Source organism: Eufriesea mexicana, unplaced genomic scaffold, assembly GCF_001483705.2.
Source record: "Eufriesea mexicana isolate 0111107269 unplaced genomic scaffold, ASM148370v2 scaffold1803, whole genome shotgun sequence".
Classification (NCBI taxonomy): Eukaryota; Metazoa; Arthropoda; class Insecta; order Hymenoptera; family Apidae; genus Eufriesea; species Eufriesea mexicana.
In genome coordinates, this window is record NW_016909889.1 from 232,535 (window position 1) to 243,299 (window position 10,765).

A 10,765-nucleotide genomic window follows, 5' to 3' on the forward strand; every position below is an offset into this window, starting at 1 on the left:
AATTACATAGAAAAAAATTATCTATTAACAGTAATAATATATTAGTAATATGTTAGTAAATATCTTTAACTGTAATGTAAAACTGGTATTGCACTTTTAAAACAATTAACACAAATATTGAATTGCTTAAAAAATTCATAACGAAATGTAAAAAGAATTTAAAGATGAAATATTAATTAATATTATACTTCTAGCTAAGATTTAACACTAATGCTAAGATTTATTTGCTCATCATCAATATTTGAAATTCAACACTGTCTTATCAAAGGATGGTACTTTTCCACCAACCCCTAATGCTCCTCTTTAATTGCTACATTTAATGTCAAACTCAAAGCAGTATTTAATCAACAGTTCATCAGTATTTGAATACCGAATTTTATTATGAGTCAGAGGTTTGGAATTAATAATTCTCTTCCAATCTCGCCAAATACACAGCAGAACTTAATATCAATTTTCAGAAACTGCATAAACTTTTCAGTTTCAATGCTACGTGGAACTTTTATTGGTAGCGAGTAGAGGTTAGGACATAACCTCTTTCTTCCATTTTGCGTACGTACATTGGAAGTTTCATATTTACTCGATGCAGAGTTGTGGAGGTCCTCTCCCACGGTTGCTGAAAGTCACGGTGCGGCAAATATTCTCGGTGTTGGGGTGGTGCTAGAAGGGTCGAAAGGAAAAGGAAAGGATTTATTTCGTTCTGGGCCTGCTAGTGGACTCATCAGTAAGGCTATCTAGCAGGCCCTGCTTTAGTTAGAGGGGTATAATATTGGAAAGTTTGGAAATTTTATGAAGTAGAGGGTCTCAAATTTCCTTGAACCTGGAATCTTTAAATCTGAAATCCTCAAATCTAAAATCCTTGAACCTATAAGCCTTGAGCCTGAAATCCTTGAATCTAAAATCCTTAAACCTGGAATTCTTAAACCTGGAGTCCTCAAACCTGCAATCTTTGAATTTAGAATCCTTGAATCTGGAATTCTTGAAACTGGAATTCTTGAACCTGGAATCTTTCAATTTGGAATCCTTGAACCTAAAATTCTTAAACCTGGAATCTTCAAACCTGCAATCTTTGAATTTGGAATCCTTGAACCTGAAATCCTTGAACCTGGAATCCTTGAATCTGGAATTCTTGAAACTGGAATTCTTGAACCTGGAATCTTTCAATTTGGAATCCTTGAACCTGAAATCCTTGAACCTAGAATCCTTGAACCCGGAATCTTTCAATTTGGAATCCTTGAACTTGGAATTCTTGAACCTGAAATCTTTCAATTTGGAATCCTTGAACCTGGAATCCTTGAATTCGGAATCCTTGAACCTAAAATCCTTAAACCTGGAATTTTCAAACCTGCAATCTTTGAATTTGGAATCCTTGAACCTGAAATCCTTGAATCTAGAATTCTCGAAACTGGAATTCTTGAACCTGGAATCCTTGAATCTGGAATTCTTGAACCTGGAATCTTTCAATTTGGAATCCTTGAGCCTGGAATTCTTGAACCTGAAATCTTTCAATTTGGAATCCTTGAACTTGGAATCCTTGAATTTGGAATCCTTGAATTTGGAATCCTTGAACCTGGAATCCTTGAAACTGCAATTCTTGAACCTGGAATCGTTGAATCTGGAATCTTTCAATTTGGAATCGAACCTGAAATGCTCAAACCTAGAATCCTTAATCCTGAATAGTGGCAAGAGTGAGAATAATGCGCCACATGCGTTACGAATTCTTATTTCTCTGTCTTACTTTCAATTCTCAGTTTATCCATCAATAAGACCAAATGTAAAAATATCTTTTATGCATAATTTCACAAATATTCACACATGCATGATTGTATATCATATTATTAATTAAACTTTCAAGTAAACGAGACTGCTGATTACACTGTACAAGTCGATTATATGAACGCATAAATTCCTTGAAATTTGCTATTCTAATTCATCGTTTAAATAATCGTTGGTAGCAGGTGTAGCTTGACAGTCAGCAATTATACTTGTACGAGTAAAAGCGTTCGCATATGTTAATAGATCAATGAAATACGATTATATATCGACCTCGTTTATATTCTATACCGTATCACGAAATGCAACGATTTTCGTTGTAAAATGTCACAGCGTTATTCATTTGCAGCGAATATAATAAATCAACGATTCGTTTGCATTTTGTCCCTGAACATATTTCATTAGTTGCTGAACGAAATTACAGTGGAACAGTGTGTCTCGGTACAGCGATTCTTAATTTTGTCGTATTTGTGTAGGATTGGAACGAGTACAAGACGTAAAGATGAAGTAACATCGTTAGCGCGGGAAATTTGAAAAAGAGTTGAAAAGCTTAAAGAGAAAGCACGGGTTTTTAATGACGGAAAAATTTTCTAAAATTTGAAAAGTGGTTAACGAGATGTAATTATAAAGCCACGCTAATATTGTTGACGAGGGTTTGAAAAATTCTTTGTATAAACATAATCTGAAAATTGAGTTACGATTAGTAAAATAATAAAAGAGGATTTTAATTAAAAATCTTGCAAAAATTAGTAAGAAAGAATAACAAAGATTGGAAACCAAGGTTCTTCAGATAAAACAGTTTTACAAAGCTGCAAAGAATAATGAAATAAAATCGTTGAGGCGGGAAATTTAAAAAACTTTTCCTGTAAGGATAATTTGAAGGTTAAGTTACTACTATTAACCCTCGGAGCACGGTCTCTCGCTCAACGGTAACGGGGTCCCTCGAGACGCCACACTGATATTCCGTGTACATTTGGCACATTTCATACTGTGAAATGTATTTGTTACCGTTAGCTGGGCATATATAACACTTGGACCTATTTCGCAATTCATTGATGATTAATAATATGTTTCATATTATAATTGATAAAATAATTCATAAAATGAAGACATATTTGGCCGATTTATTCTTTTCCCTGTCCCACTGAATACTACTAGTTGGAGACGTTGGAACTCTCCATGCAGCTTATGTTACAGCGATAAGAGTAGGGCCTGCAGACGTTGCCCCTCCTTTGCTATACTAAAATTTCGGGCCCAGTGTCAGCACTAACAGTGTCGGAAGGGCCTTTGGTCGAGTGGAAAACTGTCAAGGAAGCTGCTTTTCGGTATTGTTTTGATGGTCAATGTCGCAATTTATTGGCAGAGGTCTGTTCATCGCTTCGGTGGGTCAGTCATACGTGGGTCCAATCTGTGGATCTGATAGTTCTAAGGGTGCCGTGCTTTTGTGTTTTTAAATATATTGCTTTATCCATTAGAAGTACGATAAGACGCGTTTAACCTTTGGTGTTGCCTTCTTAACAATATTATTATGTACGAAATCAAGAATTCAATTGAATTTTATTATATATTTTACTATATTTAAAAATCATTATCTATTTGACGACAAAAAAAAATTCGATACGAGTATGCGATAATAAGCTGAGAATTTTGATACCGATCATGTTCATTTGTTACGTTGTAAAGGAGAGAAGGATCCGTGTAAACGTTAAGCTGCTAAGCGTAGGTAGGTTTTATGGATGTTTCACATCGATTGAAACGTTTACCCAATGTCGTAAAGGCTTAATAGAAATGGCTGAAAGTACAGGAAGATTGTAGGGGTATAGAGATTGAAACGAATGCTTCTTATTTACTTTCCATAAAGCTTTAACTGAATATGCTGAACATGCATTAGCTTCCTTCTACTTCTATGGGCTTACACAGCTATACAAATTGTATTAGCTAACTCAGTGAAGTCTAGGGAAAGGAGACCCATGTGAAAAGAATTTTTTGACTGATACACATTTTATGACTTTCAGGGCATTTAAATATCTTTAACATATTTACTCTTTTAAAAAGAAACGTTTCAGACTTATTTCCTTGAATTACAGAAACTGTTTACAAAAATATGTGTACCTCCATTTTTATATTTCTTAATTTCATTTGTGGGGTTGTGTAGCGTATTTAGTGTGTGTGCATAGAATGGATAATAATATACGAGATCTTTTTAACGAGTAATTTATAAAATATATTTAAGTTAAACTATTTAAACAATAAAATATTTGAAATAATAAAATCGATGCTTTCTTCCCAGTAGTTTCTTCTCTCACTCATTTATTCTTAATAATTATTGTATTTACGTGTTCACTCTTTGATATTTCTCAGAAAACTGTTTCAAGCCTCCATTAATTTAATACGATAGTAACAACTAATTTCAACTATTTATTCTACTTTCAACAAAGACTGAAATTCCAAGACTAATAGTAACCTTCAGCAACATAAAAATGTCCAATTTTCCCATTATTCTTTTCCACGGGAGGCAGATTATACAGAGAAAGTAAATTTGTCCATTATATCATTTCCGCCAACAAATGGTGGACAATTACACGAAATATGCTCCAGCTCATATTCGTTACTTTCACCGTGAAGCAGACGATTAGGCGTTCCGTCGGCACGCGAAGGGAGACATAACCTCTTAAACGAGAGGCGAAGAAACGAAGATCGTAATACGGTATAATACTGTACGTATTACGACAGTACGTAGAGCCACAGAGGACAGCTACTTTATTCCATTCCTCGGATAGTTTCTTCTCGGGAAAAAATTCTGTAACAGATATATGTAAATATGCCACGATAGATCCGCTATCATGAGAAGCGTTCTCTACTCGCCGAGGGACCCGCGGCACTGAGGCGCGGTGCACGCCTCTGGTGGCAGGGAAGCGCAATCTAGTATCTAAAGCACGCGAATTTTTCGTACGGGAGTTCCGTTCCAGCACTGAATGCCGCTGAAGCATTTAATATTGTAATAGGTTCGAGGACTGGCTAGATAGCATCTCTAATTCAGCGTTACGGCCAATCGGACATGCAAATGTAGCAGTGGCGGATCTTGTGTGAAATTAATTGCGCGTGACGCGACTCTGGGGCTTCGTGGCGAGCTCATCCGACGATCGGTCCTCTCCGCTAAACACCGTCGCGTGTTAACACGTGTGCGGAATGGAGACGGGCCTCGCGTGGGTACAAGGTGTACGATCGGTCCGCGTGATCCGCGCACGAGCCTAATCGGACGTTCCACGGAAGACACGCAGACCCTCGAGCTTAATGAATGCCGATCTTGTCGACTTCGACGGTGTTAGGAAAAAGGAATTAGGGGTTAGGAGCGTACGCTGTACTTAACATTCAGTGGAAATGCGTTATTTACTATATAGGGTGGGTCAACTATACGTTACAAATTAAACTGCCTTTTCTCGAACTACTGCAGAAATAGATTTCTATTAATTTTTTGAGAAGTAGGATCGAAAAGTATAACAAATTTTTCTAAAGTGATTGTTAATACGTCCATCGTCATGTCATCAATATTGGTGTTAGACGTTAGGAAATATTAGAGGTTAGGAACGTACACTGTACTTAACATCCAGTGGAAATGCGTTACTTACCCTACAGGGTAGGTCAGGTGAAATATACGTTACAAATTAAGTTCCTTTTTTCGCACTAGTGCAGAAATAGATTTCTATTAATTTTTAGAGAAGTAGGACTGAAAAGTAAAACAAATTTTTCTAAAGTGACTGTTAATACGTTCATCGTCATGTCACCAATATTGGTGTTGGGCGTTAGGAGATATTAGAGGTTAGGAATGTACGCTGTACTTAACATCCAGTGGAAATGCGTTACTTATTCCACAGAGTGGGTCAGGTGAACCATGCGTTATAAATTAAGCTGCCTTTTTCGAACTACTGCAGCCACAGATTTGTATTATTTTTTGGAAAAGTAGGATCCATTGACTCTTAGTTACTAAAAGCACTAGCTGATAAACGCAGAACAACGTCAGTCAAAACAACTTACCTATTCTTACTTTGACTAAGGGCCAATTCGTCATCTTCACCTCTCCAGAAACTAAAAGCATATATAAGCACCTACGAACATTGTACATTGCAAAATTTGAAATATGTTAAAACTACAACCTAAAATTTAAATTATACATTCAAGGTAAGTTCAGTATTAGAATAAAATAATATTTTAAATATTCTAAACATTCTAATAAAATAATATTCTTATTGCAAAATTTTCCTGTTTTCGTACTGCAAAAAGAAATATTAATATTTTTTTATTTGTTTGAACCTTTCTTTTATTATATGAAATGCAACAATTAAAATTCGAAAACAAGGATTCAGTACGAAGTATTGTTGTTCTAAGCTTTATAGCGTAATTATAGCAATTACAAACGCATGAGTAGTAATGAAATGTTGTACCTGGGTTTCGTCTAATTGTTACGTGAGATACACCACAAAACTACATGTAGGATATTAATTAATCTCTCGATGGTGATTTTAATTACTATAAATTCTCGTGGGATGTATTTTACAAAATTACAATTACATTTAATGTAACCATAATCGTCTACGTGAATTTTTGTAGCAGTGGTATCTGAGGATCTAGGTCTATACTTGTTACGATGTTAATTTTCAGTAAATATCGTGTATTACAATGGGAACGTTGTAACAAATATTTAACGTATAAATAGGAGAAAATTATCTAAGCATCTCGTTTTCACTTCCTTTGCTTTCATTGGAAATTTAAGTTAATTTGAAGTAATGTGCATTCGGTGTACATATAATCTCTGTTTCGTATTAAATGATCTCTGCATGGGTATTTTTAGGATTTAATAAAAAGATGTTTTCGTTACAAAGGATCTATTCTCATCATTAGGAACAATTAGTGTTGAAATTCATAAATTATGAAATAATTTGTCAGTTTGGGAATTTATGAAAACTTATGAAACAATTTTAATGGGAGATCAAAGTGATAGCAGGTTTGTAAAGAAAAGTGAGACAATGGGAAACGTATAAGCAATACAGATCACGAGGTTTTATTTTAATTTACAGAATAATTTGAAATAATAGTTAAAAAATAAATAAAGAATATTTTATTATGGAGAGTATACGTTATTGTGTATAGGAAAGCTATAATAAAGATTAATTAAAGTAGAAATTTATTAATTCGAATCAGAGCTCAATTTTAACGATTATTTATTATTATTAGCGTTTTATTTTATTTTGCAGAGTAATTTGAAACAATAGTTAAAAAATAAATAAAGAATATTTTATTATGGAGAGTATACGTTATTGTGTATAGGAAAGCTATAATAAAGATTAATTAAAGTAGAAATTTATTAATTCGAATCAGAGTTCAATTTTAACGTTTATTTATTATTATTAGCGCATCGGTTTAATTTAATTATACAATTTGTTTGTTTCACATTTCAGCATGAAGCGTAGATTTATATAGTATAGAGTTACAAACGTTCTAAAAAATTTCTAGTGCGAATCTATTCCACAGGTTTGCTACACAAATTAATCCGTCACTGGGTGTTACGGTTTACGGAGTATTGATTTTAGCAGATAAAACAAATTGGCCGTATTTTTACCAAGATATATTTGAGAATTTATATCTCGAGTACTATGTACACTGTGTGTACACGTTAAAAATTTTATACCTGTTTTTATTACTTGTCTTTAATGTTTTATATACATATAATTATTTTTATTTATATTTTTTCCATTATTCATCTTGTTATTTGTCTATTACTTATTTTTTATCCCTTTTATTACTTATTTATCGTTCTTCCTATTATTTTCCTGTTATTTATTTACTATTAATCCTATCATTTTTCTATTATTTACTTATTAGTCCTTTCGTTATTTATCTCTTACATATTTCTTACTCTTTTTAGTATTTTTTATTACGTATTATTTCTTTTATTATTTATTATTTTTCATTTATTATTTCTCTAATTATTTATTTATCGTCACACTATACGTTACCATAAAATATAATTTTGTGTTAAATATCCATTGGTTTAAACAAATTCCATTGTTACATTACTAATAAATTAAATTACCATCAAATGACCTGGACCTCTAAATTAATTTTTACATTACATTACTTCCGCATAATTAAATTATTCTGATATTCGAAATGTAACCACGTACATAAATAAAATCAAATTGATGTGGCCTAATTCACACATTACGACTAAAAGGTAATAAAGGTACTAGTCTGTTATCAATCATAGTTACTCCCATAATTGTACGATAATTAATGCTAGAATTAATACCAATACCAATACCAATCTAGTTAAGAAGATTGGTCTCAGAATTTTTCTTTTTACTATTATTGAACACATACACCAGCTTTGGAAGAAAATTTATATCGACACATATTGAGATAGAACTATAATTACCAATACCAATACCAATGCCAATACCAATCTAGTCAAAAGAACTGGTCTCAGAATTTTTCCTTTTACTATTACTGAAAATATATACATGCTTTAAAAGAAAATTAATATCGATTCATATTGAAATAGATCTATAATTACCAATACCAATACCAATGCCAATACCATTACCAATCTAGTCAAAAGGACTGGTCTCAGAATTTTTCCTTTTATTATTACTGAAAACATATACCTGCTTTAGAAGAAAATTAATATCGATTCATATTGAAATAGATCTATAATTACCAATACCAATACCAATGCCAATACCATTACCAATCTAGTCAAAAGGACTGGTCTCAGAATTTTTCCTTTTACTATTACTGAAAACATATACCTGCTTTAAAACAAAATTAATGTCCACTCATATTAAAACAGAACTATAATTACCAATACCAATACTAATTACCAATACCAATACCAATGCCAATACCAATCTAGTCAAAAGAACTGGTCTCAGAATTTTTCCTTTTACTATTACTGAAAATATATACCTGCTTTAGAAGAAAATTAATATCGATTCATATTGAGATAGAACTATAATTACCAATACCAATACCATTACCAATCTAGTCAAAAGGACTGGTCTCAGAATTTTTCCTTTTACTATTACTGAAGACATAAATCTGCTTTAGAAAAAAATTAATATCGACTCGTATTGAGATAAAACTATAATTACCAATACCAATACCAATGCCAATACCAATCTAGTCAAAAGGACTGGCCTCAGAATTTTTCCTTTTATTATTACTGAAAACATATACCTGCTTTAGAAGAAAATTAATGTCCACTCATATTGAGACAGGCCTATAATTAATATATTCACTCATTTTTATCGTATCACTAAAATTATTTATGCATGCTATGTTTAGGTACTCATTAAAGATCGGTAGAAGTTCTGTGACAGGGAAAAGAATGTCCGATAGCGGTTTTCTAGTCAAATTTATTATGCGTGTTCTTGTAAACTCGAAAATCACGTTGGTGTCTCTCTTCGAAAGTGTTCACGTGTAGAACGTTACGCATAGACATGATGCCATTAGCATATAGTTGCATATTCGTTGCACGTAGATTCAATGTCATTAACATAATTGGTCTCTCTCGATGTTTCTAATGATACTCGTAGAATTTCTACTAGTTCCTTCTACCATATTCTTGCACGTGGGTGCATGTGAATCGAGCCAGGAATTTCTTCGAATATTTTTAAAACATTTCAGTCTTAGCCGCTTTGTTTCATCAAAGTCTCCTTATCTTACAAGGAAGTTAACCTTGATATTTCAGAAAGGATAAATAGCGCAATTAAATTTTGATAATACCTTAATAATTTATACCTTTTCAATTCAAAAGTGATCTATAAAATTAATATTTTGTCCATTTCTTCCCACTTTGCAGTAAAAGCTATCATAAATTCAAATAATATTTACTTTAATTGAAATTATTTACCATGTATTTAAATAAATTATTTTATCTCTGTAACTCGAATTTAAAATAGCCAGACCATTAGAAGTCGAGGTGTCCCTTTATAAGTTGAACTTCTATCGTTGTTTCTACATCTCAAATTTTATAAGCTATGTGTCACAAAATATTAGAAACCAATTATTTGATATTTTGTTTCATTCTTTTAGGTCTTCCAAGTTTAATTTTGTCACTATTTTAGAGTTTCACAAAATTAATTTTATGTATTTATTTATTAAAAATAGTGGGATATGTAGTAACCAGTATACATCAATTTTGATAATAAAAAGAAAAAAGATTGTATTCATAACAACAATTGGTAAATAAAACAAGTAGGGAACATAGTTTTACTATGTTATTTAGACTGTTAAGGTTCTGGCAATTTCATTCAGATATTGTAGATAATTTTTATTTTTATTTAAAGAGAAATATGATCATATATACATAATTATTATACTACTTTAATATTTATCACATTACTGCAATTATCTCCATTTGTATAATATACAGGGTGATTCATAAACACGTGATCACACTCCAAGCACTGAATCCACACGCTAAGATGAATAAAAGATATAGTGTTAAACGTTCCATATTAACAAAGAGAAAATAAATTTTTATTTATTTCAGAGTGTCGATTCTCGCTTTAAAGTATCACCATATATTTATGAATCACCCTGTATTCAGCTACTCAATATCCGTCGACAGTTCTACCGTTTAAAAATAAAGTTATGGTATAAATATATGAATTTTGTATTTTTCAATGATGAATTTTATATTTTGTGCAAACGAATGTGCAGATAATACATTTGTCCAATAGTAGATATATTAAGAAATTAAACATTCGATATAAATTATATAATATTAATTTAAATAAAATATTCAATATAAAATTAAAAATTTAATTAAAAATTAAATTTTCTTTAATTTCTTCGAATATAAAGGAATTTTATATTTTATGCAAATGAATTTGTAGATAATACATTTGTCCAATAGTAGATATATTAAGAAAGTAAATATTCGATATAAATTATATAATAATAATTTAAATAAAATATTCAATATAAAATTAAA